This window comes from Aegilops tauschii, chromosome 4, assembly GCF_002575655.3.
Source record: "Aegilops tauschii subsp. strangulata cultivar AL8/78 chromosome 4, Aet v6.0, whole genome shotgun sequence".
In the NCBI taxonomy this organism is placed as follows: Eukaryota; Viridiplantae; Streptophyta; class Magnoliopsida; order Poales; family Poaceae; genus Aegilops; species Aegilops tauschii.
In genome coordinates, this window is record NC_053038.3 from 55,648,203 (window position 1) to 55,671,844 (window position 23,642).

At 44.5% G+C, this 23,642-nt stretch overlaps 2 long non-coding RNA genes across 2 annotated transcripts; both read right to left on the reverse strand.

The window, feature by feature from the left end:
* Positions 1–1,602: 1,602 nt before the first annotated feature.
* Positions 1,603–3,253, reverse strand: LOC109771006 (uncharacterized). The gene is made up of 3 exons (XR_002234717.4): positions 2,998–3,253; positions 1,981–2,099; positions 1,603–1,762 (listed from the first exon to the last, which is right to left on the reverse strand). It is a non-coding gene; the product is annotated as an uncharacterized lncRNA (long non-coding RNA).
* A 5,853-nt stretch (positions 3,254–9,106) lies between these two features.
* On the reverse strand, positions 9,107–10,918 carry LOC141021191 (uncharacterized). Its single transcript, XR_012181335.1, has 2 exons — positions 10,039–10,918; positions 9,107–9,926 (listed from the first exon to the last, which is right to left on the reverse strand). It is a non-coding gene; the product is annotated as an uncharacterized lncRNA (long non-coding RNA).
* Between the last annotated feature and the right edge of the window lie 12,724 nt (positions 10,919–23,642).

The window sequence follows — 23,642 nt, forward strand, 5'->3', positions numbered from 1 at the left end:
ATCACACCAACAACAACAACAGCACACCAATTTTTTGGCAGGTTGATCACAACAACACAACAAAATAAAAAAAATGGTGTTTGGCAGGTTATCATAGCAAAATAATGATGATTTTGCAAGACTTTAAATCAAATAAAACAAGAATGTATCATCTGGGCTAAAGAAAGAGAATCGTGACAACAATTTATAACGATTCATCATAGCAGTTCACGCCAGAAGTTCATTTTTTTTATCATTTTGAGGAATTGGCAACACTCAAAATCATCGTCTCGATCCATCAGAACTGCACCAGGTAGTCCACTAAAACTTTCTTCCTCTTTGGTCGCACAAGCGGCTTCTGCAGATCAGCCATGGCTGGAGGCTGACTTCTGAAATAAGAAGAGTATAAAGAAATGTACTTCCAATGAAGCAAAAATATATAGATGCAAAGAAGCAAACATAACTACTTCCAATGGACTGTGTGCATCCATTCCATTCCATTAGATCCCATAACTACTTCCAATGAAGCAGAAATATATAGATGTACAACTAGCTTTATTAGTATTGGATACTAGTAACAGTCCATGTAATACATGTACAAACTGTAGAGAGAAACAAGAAAGTTCTATGCACTCCATACCCAGGTGATAGGTGATCTCGTGCAACTTTTTATGCCAAAAGTATAACTGAAACCCAGAGATAAGAATTATCACTACCATGTACTAGTGTTTATAGATTGATAATTCTCAGCTACCACTACCAGTACCATGTATTGACCATATTAATTAGCAGCAGCTAAGCTAGGATGATTCATTGACAATAAGATCGGGGAATAAGAATCAACTAGCAGCTCACATGCACTACTCCTATTTTTATCATGCCATTCAAATTTTGCAAAACCTGAAGGCACACTAACGGCTGGATTACATGACAAAATAAAGCATCAATGAATTCTAAAATAAGTAACAACAAGCGACCTAGTTGTTACTACAGCTACTTCCTCACTCTTAATACTACACCTAGTTGTTACCACTGCTACTTTCTGAATAAGACATGAGAAATAGAATATATAGAAGAAAGATCACCTCTATTTAACAAGAAGATGAGAAAATCTTCGATTCACTTCCTCTGTCTCAGTTTCAGTATGTGCAACACCAGCAATCTGTGATGGCTCAGAAGTGGATGTGAAGTTATAATGGCCCTCGACAATGTGCACTAGGAAAAGAATGAAACTATCAACCAAGTAACTATAACTTCATAGCTAATTTAGATGTATGGATGCCGCTGAACTAACCATCATAGAGATCTCCTAATAGGTTGAAGAGAGGAAAAGGTTTGGACTTGAATTTATTTATCCTTGAACCAAATAACTGCAAAAAAACAAGGGGGGGTAGAAGTTAAACAACTACGAGTAGAGAGTTAATAAAATGATATAACTAGTACAGTACTGAAATTAGGAAGAAAGCACTTACAATCGTCAGCTCATCCCAAAGATGCGCGTCAGCTTGTATCATGCACCTCATTTCATCCCAACCAACTCCACTTTGTTTACGCGCCTCCCTTAGCATTTTATACTCTCTCTTTATCTCCTTTTCCTTTTCTTGGAGTTGATACTTTGAGAATTTGACATAACTATGTCTAGCATGGAATATTCTAACCATCATATTCCAAACTTCACCACTCCATCCATGCCCCCCTCGGTGATAAGGAGTATTGTGCTCAAGAAGGATCTCCACCAAAGCCCTTTCAAGTTCTAGATTCCATTGGGCTCTGGATTTCAGATCTAAGGAAATAGAAAAGAAGAACTACAGTTCTACATTTGCATATAAGCATACAACTGTGATCTCAGTAGACAAGTTACAAATCTTAAAAGCCAAAGTCCAACAGATAGATGATACATACTAGTTCTCTATGATCCACAGTTTTGTGCAATCAGATATCTAATATATGGACTGTCTTGAACTAATAAAGAGACATTGTAACAATAGGATATGGGAATACCGTTTGGAGAATCCCTTTTGGTAATCTTCCGCGAATCCATTTTTGCTCCAAGCACAACTTTCCTTCCCCTTGCAGCTTGCACCAAGTTAAATTTGCTACTTGCGTCCATATATATTTTCCTAATGGACATCGCGGTTATATGAATCGAGAGACATGAATCAACAAAGTGACAATGCAAAGGAAGCAAGATTAAACAGAGGTAAAAGAAGTGATGTATATTAGGGAAATGCTACTGATCTTAACACATGTTCTTCGGGCTAATGAGGCTACTTGCTACTTGCGTCCATATATAACTATTTTACTAGTTTGTGCTAATTAGTTCAGCCCCTCGTCGAATGAATTATGTCAGCAATAAATAGTACGCCAACTAATAAAATTTCTAGTATCAAGTTACTATTAATGATGTGTACATTCCATCCACGATTGAGTTCAGAACTAAACAACATGGTCATCTGGATTGGTTTTGTAAAGATGTTCATCTGAAAAAGCATATTTAACCGAATCAAATCAAATACAGGTTTCAATATTATGCAAAAGCAAGAGGCACAGAACTAACATCCTATTTCTCTAGGACACGGAAAACAAAAAATATTCTTCTGCTTCACGTGATCCCTTGGGTACGCTATATTGTTCCTATTGATGTGTTGAGTCCAGATTCTAAAACTAAATCATGTTTGGTTCATTCGATAAGGAACGAGAGCCTAGCATCAATTCAAGATGCCAATGTCTATCTATCAGCATGAACAAAGTTAACTACCATCCTGGTTCGAACACCAAGATCAATCAAGGCTAAAATTATAGTAAGTGATGTTGCCATTCCTAACTATGGATGGAACACGAGACAATAACGCCGGTGGTGCTGGAAAGGGCAGAAGAATAGTGGTGGCTCTCGGTGACGGCGTGCTTGGCGAGCTCGCCAGGGACGATGATATGAACGGCGGACCAATCGGCGGTGGCCATATTAGAAACCCTAGATGAAGGAGGGGAGGGGAGTGGGAGGGGAGGGGGAAGGAATACCTTGGGGGAGATGGCGAGCTTGTCCTAGGAAGAAGAGGAAGCAGGCGTCCGACGGCGGCGGCGGCGGAGGAGACGGCGGCGGCGGCAGCGACGGAGACGGCTGCTGATGTGGACATAGTTATCATAAAAATGTCTACAAATATTACACGAAAAATTAATAACCAGGTACTTTTGCTTCTTCGTACACATAATTTAATTGACTCGAATATGATGCTACGCTCATTATTCGTTTTATTTTTACTCATCAGGAATAAAGGGATTAAAGGATTAGTTAAAGATGAAGATTACTGTACATTAAATCCAAGCGAAGTAGCACACCTTGCGTCCATGCATGCTACGTGCACTGTTCATAGTACAAGACAAGAGAAGATGATTAAGGCTCCATGGACCAGACAAAGCCACGTTACACACCAGCCCATCTCATCTCATCAATTAAAGAAAGAATTAAGTCCAAGGCCATGCAATAGTCGGTCAACATGTGGGCCCGCTCCTGATGAAAACTCTTCGAAGCAGTCCAAATGGGACACGTCCAGGCGCAGCATCAACGGTTAGGCCGGCCGCCGTCCTTAATAAATAGCTAGCCGAATTAGGTTTTTACTCGGGTTTTGTTTAGAGAAGTTTAACTATATTGCTACTTTTATTTGTCTTCGCTCGTAGCGGCTAGTGCGACCGTCAAGGCATCCTATCGCAACCCCATCTTGTGAGATTAATTCAATCTAGCATATTCGCAATTTTGAGATTGCTTGGCTATTATTTTCTTGCATGTTTTTTGATTTGCTTGCCGGAAAAATTCTTCGTGGATAGGTCGATCGCGCCGTTGGCTTGGTTGATAACGCCGTGGAGTTGGTTCAGTGATTGTCGTGGATATCAGTCGTGTACGATTCTCCCTGTACGGTTGGTAGCCGGATCGTGAGGGTCAAGTCCCACCCAAAATCGTAGTTATCTCCCTCTCATCAAAAGATCGGGTCCCAGTTCACATTAGCTGCTGCGCGTGGTTCTTGCGGCTGCGTCTCGTCTCCCTCTCGGGTGAGGCGTGCGAGCCGCGAGGTACCCCTCGATGCTGAAAAGCCCCGTGGATCGGGGAGGATGTGACGGGATCTTCGGGGCTGGCCCGGTTGAAGCCCACTATACCAAACGCTTCATTTGGGATTTTAGGGGCTTTTAAGCCCAACGGAGAAAATCCACTAAAATCCCCTTCAAGCCCGGTGTGCCAAACAAGGCCTCAGGGAACTCAAATTCCCCGTCGCAGTCATGGCCACGTCCTACGACGTCCCGTCCCGGCCGGCCATGCCCCGCGCCCCGCGGACCCCTAGCCTCCACGCCGGCGCCGACGGCGTCTACCGCATCACCGACCGGGTCCCGTTTCACTACGCCTTGGACTACAGCTGCGACTGCCTCCACGCCAGGGTCAGAGCCGCGCGATTCTTCCAGATGTCCCTCGCGCTCCTCGACTGCGACGGCCACCCCGCTCTGGGCCACGTCTGGCGTTTCCACCTGGGCGTGCCGCGCGCCGAGGACGAACGCTTCCTGGTGGAACTGGGCGTGGAGGAGGCCTCGGTCCGCCGCGCCGACCGCTCCCGCCTCGCCGGGGCTCTCACCGAGTGCTCCGCCATCTACAACAGCCGTGTCACCTGGGTGACCTCCGACGGCGCCGAGGACATCCTCCACCTGCTGGACTGCTTCCAGAACCCCCTCCTCGTGCGTAGAACCACCGACCGCCGGCAGCTCATCCGGAGCTCGCGGACTTTCTTTCCGGAGCTGTACGACCTCAGGTTTCTGGCCGAGTGGCGGACCCTGTCCGGGGAGGAGCCTCCGCTGCTGGCGGCCGCCAAGTCCGGAATGCCGGACGCGCTCCTCCGCGGCTTCCTTGCGCTGATGAGAGAGCCGGCGTTCGCGGAGCGGATGGTGGGGTACAACGGGATGCTGTTCGGGCTCGGTCACTGTGACACCTCCGACATCCAGCGGTTTTACATGAGCTATGAGGAGCAGGAAAACACGGGTCAAGGAGCAAAGGGCTGTGAATCAAAACAGCTCTCTCAGCACTTCTAATGCATTCGAGTTCTGATCCTTCGTTGTGTAACCAAAAATAATTGTACTGCTATGTATCACTAGTAAATATATGCTCGTGCGTTTACCACGGGCCTTTTCCCCCCTAATTACACATAAATATAGTGAATAACATATTCCGCATATGTTTAGAAAAGACAAGTTGCAACAATTGAAAAAATAATCAAAATCCACTTCACTTGCTATGTAATTCGATGATGTGCACATAAAGAGCAATGATCTAAACAATTATCTTTGGGATACGGGAGGCTTGCCCCCCTATCAAATTCAAAGTAAAAAATTGGGGAGGCTCGAGCAGTGGATAGGGAAGGGGCCCCTTAGAGATAGATTCTGACAACTCTGTCATTATGCATAATACAAGCACAAGCCGTGAAGGTCATAGTGGACGGCAGATGCACTCCATTCTTTCAGTAATCGTTTGGGCCCTTGGAAGTGGCGGATTGGGACCTCCTCCAAGACAAGCTAGATGGGGTGAGGTTAACCAATGGGATGACGTGATTTTTTGGAGGTTGAAACCTTTGGGCCAATTCTCCACAGGATCTCTATACAGAGAAATTTTCAAGACAGAAACACAAGATGAGGTGATGGATATCTCGAAGACGAAGATTCCTTTCAAAAAAACTTGCAAGGAACCAAATTCTAAGTGGTAATCAAGTGAGAACGGGTCAAGGAGCAGGAAACACGGGTCAAGGAGCAAAGTGATGTGAATCAAAACATGAGGCAATTACAACGGTGGTGCTAGAACTTGGCGCAAACAATCACTTTAGTGCTAGAACCTGTGGTGTACATCGAAGTGGTGCAATTGGCTTGAGCGTGCAAATACAATGGTAATCGCATTTGTATACGCCGGACCGGTGATGACGCAAGCCAGCGTGGCTTACGGCCCATCATCAGTGACTGCATGGTGAAGGGGAACGGGTGGGTTTTTTATTTTTCCTCAGGTTACAGTACTTTGGATGCGAGGCATCGGATTGGGTCCCACCTAGCTATCCACCAGCACACAACTCAATTCACGACATTTGAGCATACACAAACTTTATATCTTTTAGCTAAATAACTAGCAGACATGCCCCTGCGTTGCAACGGGTGAAAGAAAAACACATGCACCTAACCAAATAAGCCTGATCAAGTATGTCCACGTAGTTTATTTTAACATGACACTCTACCCTTATTTCCGCTTATCCTTCTTCCCGTTCTCACTGATGGTGGCCTTGCTAAACGCGTCTGAACGTGTTCAATTTCAAGGCGATGAACTTGACACACCTATCATTGAACAACACTATCTAAAAAAGTTTTTAATACTTTAAAAACTACTTTGTGGTAACAAGTTGACGATTGAACCAGGGGTGGGGGAGGCACTAATGGAATTAGGATCTTTGCCGTCAGCCAGTTCTTTGCCGTCCGCTAGCTGACGACAAAGGAGGTCTTCGCCATCAGCATACAGAAAGCAGACGGCAAAGATGGTGTTTGCCGTCAGCCAGCTCTTTTGCCGTCTGCTAGCGGACGGCAAAGAGGGAGGGTGGCGTACCATCAAGGGCCTCCTAACGGCCACTTTCTTTGCCGTCAGCTAGCGGACGGCAAAGAAAGTGGCCAACTAACGTCCGTTTGCTAGGCTTTTGTCGTCCGCTAGCAGACAGCAAAGAGCTGTGACCTAAACTAAAAAGCCGCCAGCCCCACGTCCCTCTCTCTCCCTCCCTCATCGCACCCGCGCCGCCGCCCCGACACCCCGCCGAGCCGCCCCGACCGACCCGGCGCCCCGCCCCGCTGCCCTGAGCCACCCCGGCCAACCCGGCGCCCCGCCGCTCCGGCGCCCCCTCCTCCACCCGGCACCCCCTGCCGCGCCTGAAGGTGAGACATCCCTCTTTTTTTCTTTTTTAGATTTAGTTTAATTAGGTTTAGTTTAATTTAGGCTTGGTTTAGTTTAGGTTTTGTTTCCGTTTTTTAGGTTTAGATTTAATTTAGGCTTGATTTAGTTTATCCTAGTTCTTCTTCTTCTTCTTCTTCTAACTTTCTTCTTTTCCAATTTGCAGATTTGCTTTAGATGAGGAAGCTTGCGTTGATGGAGTCTACCCTTCTCTTTATGCTTCCTTCTTGTTTTGATTTTGTAGGATAAACAATGTGAAACTTGCTACCTATATATGTATGTATGGATGAAACCATTGTATGCTTGTTGTTGGATATGTCGGCTAGCTATATATGTTGCATATGGACTTTTGATTTGCTATGTATATGTGTTGGATGATCATATCCATATGGCAGGGATATGATTTGGTATGTATATGTGTTGGTATGCTTGTCGAAAGTATTTTCATATGAGGCGCGGCCGGTCTATTCTGCTAACACTTCCGAACTGCACGCTCAACACGAGGGCACTGCACTTTCCCTAGCAAAGGCACTGCAGTGCTTACACTAGTGAACTTCGCATCGGAACAAACTGCATGCGGTGTTTTTTCGATACTGTTTTCGCTCTAGTTTTTTAAACGTTTCTCGGAATAAGGTGTATAATATACCGTTGGAAAGCTATGGATTAGGCGCAACTTCGCCATGTTGAACACTTTTCGAGATTCCTCACGGTTTAAGAGCAGTTTTGAAAACGGTGGACGCCCAACGAGTAGCAGCGAGCGTATTTTCGCGTTTATTCGCAAACCGCTTATCGGAATGAAGCAAATGATACGCCGTTGGAAAGATATCGCCGAGGCGCAACTTTTTTGTATGTATTACATTCTCAAATTCATAACGGTTTAAGAACAGTTTCAAATTTACTTAATCGCGGAATTCTGTTTTTCAAATTTTTGTAAAAATTTTGTACTGTTTTCGCTTTAGTTTTTTAATCGTTTGTCGAGATGGTTAGTGTGATATGCCTTTGGAAAGCTATGGACGACACGCAACTTTCATATGTATAAATTATTTTGAGATTCCTTACAGTTTTAAGTTAATTTCAAAAATCATGCAGCGGACGACGAGTGACAGCGGTTGTTTTTTCGTGATTTTTTACAATCCGCTGATCGGAATGATTCAAATGATACGCCGTTGGAAAGATATCGATGAAACGCAACCTTTTCATTTAGAACACACTCTCTAATTCCATACAGTTTAAGAGCAGTTTTGATTCTACCGAAATGTGGTACTCTGTTTTTTCGCGACACTAAAATCGATGAGTTGACCGCGTCAGACAGAAAACCGCACTTCTTCGGACTGAAAACCGCACTGCATCAGACAGTCAAGCGCACTACATTTTTAAAATGCATTTTTGTTTCAAATGTAGTGTACTAAAAAGTCCTTCATATTGAACTTCTTTCAAGATCAAAGTGCACCGCATTTGCATGGTTTTTTAAATGCATTTTTAGACCAAAGTGCACCGCATTTGCATTTTTGTAAATTCAATTTTGTTTTAGATGAAGTGTACCGAAAAGTTCTTCGTAGTGGACTTTTTTGCAAGACCAAAGCGCACTGCATTTGCATGTTTTAAATGCTTTTTTCTTCGTAGTGAACTTTTTTACAAGACCAAAGCACACTGCATTTGCATGTTTTAAATGCATTTTTGTTCTATATGGTGTACAATTCCTCCGAAAATAATAAAAGTGAACTCCTCTATACATTTTTTTTACAAAGTGAACTCCTTTGTTTTGCAAAGTGCACCGCAAAGGTTTTCTTAGTGAGCTGCATCGATTTTAACGAATTATACTCCATGTCCTTACAAATTTGCAAAAAACAATTCCTCCAAAAATAATATAAAAGTGAACTCCTCTATACATTTTTTTACAAAGTGAACTCCTTTCTTTTGCAAAGTGCACCGCAAAGGTTTTCTTACTGAGCTGCATCATTTTTTAACAGATTATGAAGTAGTCCATACAATATTGCAAAAACAACTCCTCCAAAAACAATAAAACATGAACTCCTTGGTATACAATTTTTTTTCACAAAGTGAACTCCTTTGTTTTGCAAAGTGCACCGCAAAGGTTTTCTTAGTGAGCTGCATCGTTTTTTAACAGATTATGAACTAGTCCATACAATATTGCAAAAAAAACTCCTCCAAAAACAATAAAACGTGAACTCCTTGGTACAACTTTTTTCACAAAGTGATCCACATAGACAAAGGGAACCTGCACGGCACAAGTGACAAACTACACAATACTTCAAGAAAAAAGAGACAAACTACACTTGAGCATCCCCGGTCAACTATGCTCTACACCGCATATCTAAACAGAGAAATTGTTATGAGCTGCACTGGGGGAGCACCAATCGAGCTACACGACCTCCAACTTCTGAACCGAACTCCAGCGTCGACCCTGTTCTTCGTTCGAGCTGCACCCCCACCGGCAGTCATACACGCCCATTTATATAGTAGAAGCTTTCGACACCGTGGGCAGAACTGCAGGCCCCCGTTGGTCGAGCTGCACTTCCTCACGGGCAGTACTGCGCGCCCATGTGCAGAGTTAGAATCCTTCGACGGCATGGGCAGAACTGCAGGTCCCTGTTGGTCGAGCTGCACTTCACCGTGGGCAGAACTGCATGCCCGTGTGCAGAGCCGCACTCGTCGACTGCAGCGATGGCTTGCTGGGCTTTCCGGCAGGTGCTCTCCCATCGCGGAGCATGGAACTCTCGATCTTAGGTCCACGCATCACAGAATAGGAGGTGCTCCACTGCAAGCCCGTGTGCATCAGGACGGCTCGGGACGCCGCATGCCTCTCACGAGGAACCGCACTGCAACCCTGGGGCAATTGAACCACTTGGAGATCCCAGGGGACTGCACCCCATCTGGCGCCATCGCCCGACCTCCTCTGCCGGTGGCGGCGGTGGAAGAAGAGGAAGAGAACCGGGCAGCGTGCTGCTCTCTTCTCCCGCCGCCCGCGCTCCTTCCTCTCCGGGAAGATTGAACCGAGCACCAGCAGTGGACGAACGAGGCTTATGTGAATTTTCCCATTTTTGTTCTGTGCTTGCTGATTCAATCTTGTGGAGGAGAGAAGCACTTACTTGGGTGGCGGACCTGCAACTTGTGAGGACAGGAACGAGTTGTCGCTCGACTGCGGGAGGGCCCCAGGGGATGTGGCCGGAGGACGAGGGAGGGGAGGGGGTGTGCCTGCACCGCCGCACTTCACGCTTACGCACTACCGCACTGCACATTTACGCGCTACCGAGCTGCACAGAGAAGAGAAAATGGGGTCAGGAGGATGTGGCTCTCGACGGGTGAGCACGATGGAGGAAGGATGCAGGGCCAGGGTGGTGGTTTCCATCGGAGGAGTGGGAGCGGGGTTGGGGTCGGGTGGCCCGTGCATCGGCGAGTCCGGGAAAAGTAGCGGGCGCGGTGCTGGCCAGTCACGGAGAAGGCAGGGTCGCCGGGAACCATGGCGATCAGAGGCGGGGAGGGGCGCCGATGCGGGTCAGCCTGCTCGATCCATCAGGGCCAGCAGCGAGGGAGAACGCGCGGGTCAGCGGCGTTCTGCTCGATCCCGTCTCCTACTGGCGCAGCAGACCAGCTCTGCCCAGATCCGTCGCAGGTGAGGCGCTGGGGGTGGGGGCGCCGGGCATGGTCACCATCAAGGGGGGAGGGGCTGATGGCCGGAGGCAGGCGGCGGCGGCGACGCAGCAAGTAACCGGCGGATTGGGCGACACGGGGAGGGGGCGGTGGTTGTAGGATGGGGTGGGAAGCGTCGCTAGGATATAGTGCGGCGGCGCTAGGGGCGGGGGTGCGGCGGCGCTAGGGTGGGGTGGGGGCAGAGGAAGAAGGTGGTTTTGGGGGGATCGGTGGTGGGGGAGGCGCCTGGTTCACTGGGGTGGAGGAGGAGGTGTCCGGCGGAGAGAAGATGGTGGTTCGGCGGGGTGGGGTGTTAGCAGAATAAGATTTAGGTGTTATGGTGTTATCATAATAGACCCATCATATATATATATGTGAAATTGAATGAATTAAAAAAAAGGCTATACAGGCTCTTTGCCATCTGCTAGCAGACGGCAAACATGCCACGTCTCAGCTACCTGTGCAACCTGGGGCAATAGGCCAGCAGACGACATCTTTGTCATCAGCCAGCGGACGACAAAGAAATCAAATAGGCCAGCCCCCCAGGTGCTGCCACGTGGACCGCTATGCCATCCGTTGGCAGACGGCAAATATGCAAAGGTTTTTGTCGTCTACCAGCAGACGGCAAAATATGCAAAGGTCTTTGCCGTCTGCCAGCAAACGGCAAAGCACGCCGTTAACCCACTAACAGCCTGTAGCTGACACATCTGCCGTCCAGGTCCTTTGCCATCTGCTGGCGAACGGCAAAGACCATTTCATCTTTGTCGTCCGCCAGCAGACGGAAAAGATGCCTTTGCCGTAGCTCGTTCAGCTGGACATGTTGCCGTCTGCTGGCGGACGGTAAAGGCCTTTGCCGTCCGCCAGGCATGCCTTTACCGTCCGCAATGATAGACGGCAAAGTTCCTGATTCCTGTAGTGAGGGGGAGGAAAGAGAGAGTTTGCACGGGCAAGAACTTCACAAAGTTACATCGGGAACATCTTTGTCTTTTATTATGTGAAGATTGTTATTTGGTTTTTCAAAAAATAAAATGAAAACAAATATGTTAGCATTTTCAAATTAGTGCATGTTGCCAATATAGTTTTGTTTTAGATTTTACCTTTTCTCGTTGGATATTTAGATGTACATCATATGTTATGCGTGAATCACCCACTATTTGTCCCAAAAGATTCCGTATATATCATCTAGAATATTTCATATCCCCAAATGCCACCTAAAATTTCCAATTACTCAAAATTTCAGTAGGTACATATTTTCAACTTCCATTATATATCAGTTGTTTTGTTGTGAACATATGAAGCAAATTCAGTCCAAATAACAATATCGGTGTTGTTCATATAATCATATTGAAAGGAAAAAAATCATATAATTTTGGCTAAACACACACGTATAACCATAGCTCATTATTTATTTATTTAATCTAAATTTTTCTGCTATTTCTGAAAATAAGTTTTTTGCAGGAATAATTTGTTGGGCTTTATGCGAACACGCTCATGCAGAGATGTAACACATGTTCTCCCGCACGCACACCACACTTTTAGCCACAAAAAAACCTAGCTCTATCCCTTCGAGGACATCATTCGATAAAAAAAAACCTTGCTCTCGGCTGAAATCCTTTCTCCTTTTTCTTTGCCTCTCCAAAATGGTTGCTGCCCAATGAATCCAGTCTGCTACAGGGGCAATGCTACTTCTTGAGCATGCGTTGATTTTCCCTTGAAGAGGAAAGGGTGATGCAGCAAAGTAGCGTAAGTATTTTCCTCAGTTTTTGAGAACCAAGGTATCAATCCAGTAGGAGACTACACGTAAATCGCCTAGTCAATCAAGAACCTTGCACCCAACGCGATAAAGGAGTTGTCAATCCCTTCACGGCCACTTGCAAAAGTGAGATCTGATAAAGATAATAAGATAAATATTTTTGGTATTTTTGTTATATAGATTGGAAAGTGAAGATTGCAAAATAAACGGCGATAGAAATTGGTAAGTTGACGATAAACTAATATGATGTAAAATAGACCCGGGGGCCAGAGGTTTCACTAGTGGTTTCTCTCATGATAGCATATATTACGGTGGGTGAACAAATTACTGCCGAGCAATTGATGAAAAAGCGCATAGTTATGAGAATATCTAGGCATGATCATGAACATAGGCATCACGTCCATGTCAAGTAGACCAAAACGATTCTGCATCTACTACTATTACTCCACACATCGAACGCTATCCAGCATGCATCTAGAGAATTAAGTTCATAAGAACAGACTAACGCATTAATCAAGATGACATGATGTAGAGGGATAAACTCAAGCAATATGATATAAACCCCATCTTTTTATCCTCGATGACAACAATACAATACGTGCCTTGCTGCCCATGCTGTCACTGGGAAAGGACACCGCAAGATTGAACCCAAAGCTAAGCACTTCTCCCATTGCAAGAAAGATCAATCTAGTAGGCCAAACTAAACCGATAATTCGAAGAGACTTGCAAAGATATAAAATCATGCATATAAGAATTAAGAGAAGAATCAAATATTGTTCATAGATAATCTTGATCATAAACCCACAATTCATCGGATCTCGACAAACACACCGCAAAAAGTATTACATCGAATAGATCTCCAAGAACATCGAGGAGAACTTTGTATTGAGATCCAAAGAGAGAGAAGAAGCCATCTAGCTAATAACTATGGACCCGAAGGTCTGTGGTAAACTACTCACACATCATCGGAGAGGCTATGGTGTTGATGTAGAAGCCCTCCGTGACCGAATCCCCCTCCGGCAGATCGCCGGAAAAGGCCCCAAGATGGGATCTCACGGGTACAGAAGGTTGCGGCGGTGGAAAAGTGGTTTCGTGGCTCCCCTGGATGTTTTCAGGGTATAAGAGTATATATAGGAGAAAGAAGTAGGTCGGTGGAGCTACGAGGGGCCCACGAGGGTGGGGGCGCGCCTACCCCCCTAGGCACACCCTCCTACCTCGTGGCCGCCTCGTTGCGTCTCTGACTTCCACTCCAAGTCTCCTGGATTGCGTTTGTGTTGGGGAACGTAGTAATTTCAAAAAAATCCTACGCACACGCAAGATCATGGTGATGCATAGCAACGAGAGGGGAGAGTATTATCTACGTACCCTCGTAGAACGAAAGCGGAAGCGTTTATCAACGCGGTTGATGTAGTCGCACGTCTTCACGATCCGACCGATCCAAGTACCGAACGCACGGCACCTCCGAGTTCTGCACACGTTCAGCTCGATGACGTCCTCTCCTTCTTGATCCAGCAAGACGGGCGAAGTAGTAGATGAGTTCCGGCAGCACGACGGCGTTGTGATGGTGACGGTGTTGGTGAAGAACAATTTCCGCAGGGCTTCGCCTAAGCACTACGAAAACTATGACGGAGGATAAACTAGAGGGGATGGGGTTGCCGGCACACGGCTTGGTGTTTCTTGATGTGTCTTTGGTGCTAGCCCTGCTCCTCTATTTATATGTTGAGCCCTGGGGTCGAAAGTTGGAGCAAAAGCCTCCTCAAAGTCGGTTTTGCCCGAAAGGCAAGAGTCCCACTCGGACTCCAGGACCAAACGTCACAATCCTTGGCGCCAGGGTCTCCGGCGTTTGGCCCCCTGGCCTCCGCAAAACTCCTTTTGCACCGACTCATAGCCCCGTGGGCCTGACCCCTTGGCCTAACCATATCATCCAATATATGAATCTTTACCTCCGGACCATTCCGGAGCTCCTCGTCATGTCCGTGATCTCATCCGGGACTCCGAACAACATTCGGTCACCAACATACATAACTCATATAATACTATATCGTCAACGAACGTTAAGCGTGCGGACCCTACGGGTTCGAGAACTATGTAGACATGACCGAGACACTTCTCTGGTCAATAACCAATAGCGGAACCTGGATGCCCATATTGGCTCCTACATATTCTACGAAGATCTTTATCGGTCAAACCGCATAACAACATACGTTTGTTCCCTTTGTCATCGGTATGTTACTTGCCCGAGATTCGATCGTCGGTATCTCAATACCTAGTTCAATCTCGTTACTGGCAAGTCTCTTTACTCGTTCCGTAATACATCATCCCGCAACTAACTCATTAGTTACAATGCTTGCAAGGCTTATAGTGATGTGCATTACCGAGTGGGCCCAGAGATACCTCTCTGACAATCGGAGTGACAAATCCTAATCTCGAAATACGCCAACCCAACAAGTACCTTCGGAGACACCTGTAGAGCACCTTTATAATCACCCAGTTACGTTGTGACGTTTGGTAGCACACAAAGTGTTCCTCCGGTAAACGGGAGTTGCATAATCTCATAGTCATAGGAACATGTATAAGTCATGAAGAAAGCAATAGCAGAATACTAAACGATCAAGTGCTAAGCTAACGGAATGGGTCAAGTCAATCACATCATTCTCCTAATGATGTGATCCCGTTAATCAAATGACAACTCATGTCTATGGCTAGGAAACATAACCATCTTTGATCAATGAGCTAGTCAAGTAGAGGCATACTAGTGACACCCTGTTTGTCTATGTATTCACACAAGTATTATGTTTCCGGTTAATACAATTCTAGCATGAATAATAAACATTTATCATGATATAAGGAAATAAATAATAACTTTATTATTGCCTCTAGGGCATATTTCCTTCAGTCTCCCACTTGCACTAGAGTCAATAATCTAGATCACATCGCCATGTGATTTAACACCAATAGTTCACATCACCATGTGATTAACACCCATAGTTCACATCGTCACGTGACCAACACCCAAAGGGTTTACTAGAGTCAATAATCTAGTTCACATCGCTATGTGATTAACACCCAAAGAGTACTAAGGTGTGATCATGTTTTGCTTGTGAGAGAAGTTTAGTCAACGTGTCTGCAATATTCAGATCCGTATGTATTTTGCAAATTTCTATGTCAACAATGCTCTGCACGGAGCTACTCTAGCTAATTGCTCCCACTTTCAATATGTATCTAGATTGAGACTTAGAGTCATCTGGATCAGTGTCAAAACTTGCATCGACGTAACCCTTTACGACGAACCTTTTTTCACCTCCATAATCGAGAAACATATCCCTATTCCACTAAGGATAATTTTGACCACTGTCCAGTGATCTACTCCTAGATCACTATTGTACTTCCTTGCTAAACTCAGTGTAGGGTATACAATAGATCTGGTACACAGCATGGCATACTTTATAGAACCTATGGCTGAGGCATAGGGAATGACTTTCATTCTCTTTCTATCTTCTGCCGTGGTCGGGCTTTGAGTCTTACTCAATTTCACTCCTTGTAACACAGGCAAGAACTCTTTCTTTGACTGTTCCATTTTGAACTACTTCAAAATCTTGTCAAGGTATGTACTCATTGAAAAAACTTATGAAGCGTCTTGATATATCTCTATAGATCTTGATGCTCAATATGTAAGCAGCTTCACCGAGGTCTTTCTTTGAAAAACTCCTTTCAAATACTCCTTTATGCTTTCCAGAAAATTCTACATTATTTCCGATCAACAATATGTCATTCACATATACTTATCAGAAATGCTGTGGTGCTCCCACTCACTTTCTTGTAAATACAGGCTTCACCGCAAGTCTGTATAAAACTATCTGCTTTGATCAACTCATCAAAGTGTATATTCCAACTCCAAGATGCTTGCACCAGTCCATAGATGGATCGCTGGAGCTTGCATATTTTGTTAGCACCTTTAGGATCAACAAGACCTTCTGGTTGCATCATATACAACTCTTCTTTAAGAAATCCATTAAGGAATATAGTTTTGACATCCATTTGCCAGATTTCATAAAATGTGGCAATTCGCTAACATGATTCGGACAGACTTTAAGCATCGCTATGAGTGAGAAAATCTCATCGTAGTCAACACCTTGAACTTTGTCAAAAACCTTTTTCGACAAGTCTAGCTTTGTAGATAGTAACACTACTATCAGCGTCCGTCTTCCTCTTGAAGATCCATTTATTTTCTATGGCTTGCCGATCATCGGGCAAGTCAACCAAAGTCCACACTTTGTTCTCATACATGGATCCCATCTCAGATTTCATGGCCTCAAGCCATTATGCGGAATCTGGGCTCATCATCACTTTCCCATAGCTCGTAGGTTCGTCATGGTCTAGTAACATGACCTCCAGAACAGGATTACCGTACCACTCTGGTGTGGATGTCACTCTGGTTGACCTACGAGGTTCGGTAGTAACTTGATCTGAAGTTACCTGATCATCATCATTAGCTTCCTCACTAATTGGTGTAGGAGTCACAGAAACAGATTTCTGTGATGAACTACTTTCCAATAAGGGAGCAGGTACAGTTACCTCATCAAGTTCTACTTTCCTCCCACTCACTTCTTTCGAGAGAAACTCCTTCTCTAGAAAGGATCCATTCTTAGCAATGGATGTCTTGCCTTCGGATCTGTGATAGAAGGTGTACCCAACTGTCTCCTTTGGGTATCCTATGAAGACACATTTCTCTGATTTGGGTTTGAGCTTATCAGGATGAAACTTTTCACATAAGCATCGCAACCCCAAACTTTAAGAAATGACAGCTTAGGTTTCTTGCTAAACCATAGTTCATACGATGTCGTCTCAATGGATTAGACAGTGCCCTATTTAACATGAATGCAGCTGTCTCTAATGCATAACCCGGAAACGATAGTGGTAAATCGATAAGAGACATCATAGATTTCACTATATCCAATAAAGTACGGTTATGACGTTCGGACACACCATTATGCTGTGGTGTTCCAGGTGGCATGAGTTTGTGAAACTATTCCACATTGTTTTAATTGAAGGGCAAACTTGTAACTCAAATATTCGTCTCCGCGATCAAATTGCAGAAAAACTTTATTTTCTTGTTACAATGATTCTCCACTTCACTCTGAAATTCTTTGAACTTTAACTGTTTCAGATTTATGTTTCATCAAGTAGATATACCCATATCTGCTCAAATTATCTGTGAAGGTCAGAAAATAACGATACCCGCTGTGAGCCTCAACACTCATCGGATTGCATACATCAATATGTATTATTTCCAATAAGTCAGTTGCTCGCTCCATTGTTCCGGAGAACGGCGTTTTAGTCATCTTGCCCAAGAGGCATGGTTCGCAAGCATCAAGTGATTCATAATCAAGTGATTCCAAAAGCCCATCAGCATGGAGTTTCTTCATGCGCTTTACACCAATATGACCTAAACGGCAGTGCCACAAATAAGTTGCACTATCATTATTAACTTTGCATCTTTTGACTTCAATATTATGAATATGTGTATCACTACAATCGAGATCCAACAAACCATTTTCATTGGGTGTATAACCATAGAAGGTTTTATTCATGTAAACAGAATAACAATTATTCTCTAACTTAAATGAATAACCGTATTGCAATAAACATGATCAAATCATATTCATGATCAACGCAAACACCAAATAACATTTATTTTGGTTCAACACTAATCCCGAAAGTATAGGGAGTGTGCGATGATGATCATATCATTCTTGGAACCACTTCCAACACACATCGTCACTTCACCCTCAACTAGTCTCTATTTATTTTGTAACTCCTGTTTCGAGTTACTAATTTTTAGCAACCGGACAAGTATCAAATACCCAGGGGCTACTATAAACACTAGTAAGGTACACATCAATAACCTGTATATCAAATATACCCTTGTTCACTTTGCCATCCTTCTTATCCGCCAAATACTTGGGGCGGTTCCGCTTCCAGTGACCAGTCCCTTTGAAGTAGAAGCACTTAGTCTCAGGCTTAGGTCCAGACTTGGGCTTCTTCACTTGAGCAGCAACTTGCTTGTCGTTCTTCTTGAAGTTCCCCTTCTATCCCTTTGCCCTTTTCTTGAAACTAGTGTCTTGTTAACCATCAACACTTGATGCTCTTTCTTGATTTATACCTTCGTCGATTTCAGCATCACGAAGAGCTTGGGAATCGTTTCCGTTATCCCTTGCATATTATAGTTCATCACGAAGTTCTAGTAACTTGGTGATAGTGACTAGAGAATTCTGTCAATCACTATCTTATCTGGAAGATTAACTCCCACGTGATTCAAGTGATTGTAGTACTCAGACATTCTGAGCACATGCTCACTAGCTGAGCAATTCTCCTCCATCTTGTAGGCAAAGTACTGTCAGAGGTCTCATACCTCTCGACACGGGTATGAGTATGAAATACCAATTTCAACTCTTGGAACATCTTATATGCTCCGTGGCATTCAAAACATTTTTAAGTCCCGGTTCTAAGCCGTAAAGCATGGTGGACTAAACTATCAAGTAGTTATCATACCGAGCTTTGTCAAACATTCATAACGTCTGCATATGCTCCTGCAATAGGTCTGACACCTAGCGGTGCATCAAGGACATAATTCTTCTGTGCAGCAATGAGGATAATCCTCAGATCACGGATCCAATCCGCATCATTGCTACTAACATCTTTCAACTTAGTTTTCTCTAGGAACATATCAAAAATAAAACAGGGGAGCTAAACGCGAGCTATTGATCTACAACATAGTTATGCTAATACTACCAGGACTAAGTTCATGATAAATTAAAGTTCAATTAAGCATATTACTTAAGGACTCCCACTTAGATAGACATCCCTCTACTCATCTAAGTGATCACGTGATCCAAATCAACTAAACCATAACCGATCATCACGTGAAATGGAGTAGTTTTCAATGGTGAACATCACTATGTTGATCATATCTACTATATGATTCACGCTCGACCTTTCGGTCTCAGTGTTCCGAGGCCATATCTGCATATGCTAGGCTTGTCAAGTTTAACCTGAGTATTCTGCGTGTGCAAAACTGGCTTGCACCCGTTGTAGATGGACGTAGAGCTTATCACACCCGATCATCACGTGGTGTCTGGGCACGACGAACTTTGGCAACAGCGCATACTCAGGGAGAACACTTATACCTTGAAATTTAGTGAGAGATCATCTTATAATGCTACCGTCAAACAAAGCATGATAATATGCATAAAAGATAAACATCACATGCAATCAATATAAGTGATATGATATGGACATCATCATCTTGTGCTTGTGATCTCCATCTCCGAAGCACCGTCATGATCACCATCGTCACCGGCGCGACACCTTGATCTCCATCGTAGCATCGTTGTCGTCTCGCCAACTTATGCTTCTACGACTATCGCTACCGCGTAGTGATAAAGTAAAGCATTACAGGGCGATTGCATTGCATACAATAAAGCGACAACCATATGGCTCCTGCCAGTTGCCGATAACTCGGTTACAAAACATGATCATCTCATACAATAAAATATATCATCACGTCTTGACCATATCACATCACAACATGCCCTTCAAAAACAAGTTAGACGTCCTCTACTTTGTTGTTGCAAGTTTTACGTGCCTGCTACGGGCTGAGCAAGAACCGTTCTTACCTACGCATCAAAACCACAACGATAGTTCGTCAAGTTAGTGTTGTTTTAACCTTCTCAAGGACCGGGCGTAGTCACACTTGGTTCAACTAAAGTTGGAGAAAATGACACCCGCCAGCCACCTGTGTGCAAAGCACGTCGGTAGAACTAGTCGCGTGTAAGCGTACGCGTAATGTCGGTCCGGGCCGCTTCATATAACAATACCGCTGAACCAAAGTATGACATGCTGGTAAGCAGTATGACTTCTATCGGCCACAACTCACTTGTGTTCTATTCGTGTATATAACATCTACGCATAAAACCAGGCTCTGATACCACTGTTGGGGAACGTAGTAATTTCAAAAAAAAATCCTACGCACACGCAAGATCATGGTGATGCATAGCAACGAGAGGGGAGAGTATTGTCTATGTACCCTCGTAGAACGAAAGCGGAAGCGTTTATCAACGCGGTTGATGTAGTCGTACGTCTTCACGATCCGACCGATCCAAGTACCGAACGCACGGCACCTCCGAGTTCTGCACACGTTCAGCTCGATGACATCCTCACCATCTTGATCCAGCAAGACGGGCGAAGTAGTAGATGAGTTCTGGCAACACGACGGCGTGGTGACGGTGTTGGTGAAGAACAATTTCCGCAGGGCTTCGCCTAAGCACTACGAAAACTATGACGGAGGATAAACTAGAGGGGACGGGGTTGCCGGCACATGGCTTGGTGTTTCTTGATGTGTCTTTGGTGCTAGCCCTGCCCCACTATTTATATGTTGAGCCCTGGGGTCGAAACTTGGAGCAAAAGCCTCCTCAAAGTCGGTTTTGCCCGAAAGGCAAGAGTCCCACTCGGACTCCAGGACCAAACGCCACAATCCTTGGCGCCAGGGTCTCCGGCGTTTGGCCCCCTGGCCTCCACAAAACTCCCTTTGCACCGACTCATAGCCCCGTGGGCCTGACCCCTTGGCCTAACCATATCATCCAATATATGAATCTTTACCTCTGGACCATTTCGGAGCTCCTCATCATGTCCGTGATCTCATCCGGGACTCCGAACAACATTCGGTCACCAACATACATAACTCATATAATACTATATCATCAACGAACGTTAAGCATGCGGACCCTACGGGTTCGAGAACTATGTAGACATGACCGAGACACTTCTCTGGTCAATAACCAATAGCGGAACCTGGATGCCCATATTGGCTCCTACATATTCTACGAAGATCTTTACCGGTCAAACCGCATAACAACATATGTTTGTTCCCTTTGTCATCGGTATGTTACTTGCCCGAGATTCGATCGTCGGTATCTCAATACCTAGTTCAATCTCATTACCGGCAAGTCTCTTTACTCGTTCCGTAATACATCATCCCGCAACTAACTCATTAGTTACAATGCTTGCAAGGCTTATAGTGATGTGCATTATCGAGTGGGCCCAGAGATACCTCTCCGACAATCGGAGTGACAAATCCTAATCTCGAAATACGCCAACCCAACAAGTACCTTCGGAGACACCTGTAGAGCACCTTTATAATCACCCAGTTACCTTGTGACGTTTGGTAGCACACAAAGTGTTCCTCCGGTAAACGGGAGTTGCATAATCTCATAGTCATAGGAACATGTATAAGTCATGAAGAAAGCAATAGCAGAATACTAAACGATCAAGTGCTAAGCTAACGGAATGGGTCAAGTCAATCACATCATTCTCCTAATGATGTGATCCCGTTAATCAAATGACAACTCATGTCTATGGCTAGGAAACATAACCATCTTTGATCAATGAGCTAGTCAAGTAGAGGCATACTAGTGACACCCTGTTTGTCTATGTATTCACACAAGTATTATGTTTCCGGTTAATACAATTCTAGCATGAATAATAAACATTTATCATGATATAAGGAAATAAATAATAACTTTATTATTGCCTCTAGGGCATATTTCCTTCAGTTTGTTCCAAGAAAGATCCTCGCGAAGGTTTTGTTCCGTTTGGATTCCGTTTGATATTCCTTTTCTGCGAAACACCGAAATAGGCAAAAAACAGCAACTGGCACTGGGCCTCCGGTTAATTGGTTAGTCCCAAAAATAATATAAAATAGCATATTAAAGCCCATTAAACATCAAAAACAGGTAATATAATAGCATGGAACAATAAAAAATTATAGATACGTTGGAGACGTACCAGCATCCCCAAGCTTAATTCCTGCTCGTCCTCGAGTAGGTAAATGATAAAAACAGAATTTTTGATGTGGAATGCTACCTAACATAATTTTCAATGCAATTTTTTTATTGTGGCATGAATGTTCAGATCCGAAAGATTCAAGACAAAAGTTTAATATTGACATAAAAATAATAATACTTCAAGCATACTAACTAAGCAATTATGTCTTCTCAAAATAACATAGCCAAAGAAAGCTCATCCCTACAAAATCATATAGTTTGGCCATGCTCCATCTTCGTCACACAAAATGCTCTCATCATGCACAACCCCGATGACAAGCCAAGCAATTGTTTCATAATTTAGTATTCTCAAACTTTTTCAACTTTCACGCAATACATGAGCGCGAGCCATGGACATAGCACTATGGGTGGAATAGAATATGATGATGGAGGTTGTGTGGAGAAGACAGAAAAGAGAAAGTCTCACATCGACGCGGCTAATCAACGGGCTATGGAGATGCCCATCAATTGATGTCAATGCGAGGAGTAGGGATTGCCATGCAATAGATGCACTAGAGCTATAAATGTATGAAAGCTTAACAAAAGAAACTAAGTGGGTGTGCATCCAACTTGCTTGCTCACGAAGACCTAGGGCATTTGAGGAAGCCCATTGTTGGAATATACAAGCCAAGTTCTATAATGAAAAATTCCCACTAGTATATGAAAGTGACAAAATAAGAGACTCTCTATCATGAAGATCATGGTGCTACTTTGGAGCACAAGTGTGGAAAAAGGATAGTAGCATTGTCCCTTCTCTCTGATACGTCTCCAACGTATCTATAATTCATGAAGTATTCATGCTATTATATTATACATCTTAGATGTTTTATATGCATTTATATGCTATTTATATGATTTTTGGGACTAACCTATTAACCTAGAGCCCAGTGTCAGTTTCTATTTTTCCCTTGTTTTTGAGTTTTACAGAAAAGGAATACCAAACGGAGTCCAATTGACGTGCCAATTTTTGTTGATTTTTTATGGACCAAAAGAAGCCCCTGGAGCAAAAAAGTTGGGCCAGAAGAGTCCCGGGCTGTCCACGAGGGTGGGGGCACGCCCACCCCCCTGGGCGTGGGCCCCTGACTCGTGGACGACTCAGAGACCCCCTGACGTGAAACCAACGCCAAAACTTCCTATAAATACAGAAACCCCCAGAAAATAACCTAGATCGGAAGTTCCGCCATCGCAAGCCTCTGTAGCCACGAGAAATCAATCTAGGCCCTCTCTGGCACCCTGCCGGAGGGGGCCATCATCACCAGAGGCCATGGGGAAGGATCCCGGAGGGGCCATCATCGCCATGAAGGCCAAGGACCAGAGGGAGAACCTCTCCCCATCTAGGGGGGAGGCCATGGAGGAGGAAGCACAAGGGGGAGAACCTCTCCTCCTCTCTCTTGGTGGCGCCGGAGTGCCATCGGGAGGGAAATCATCG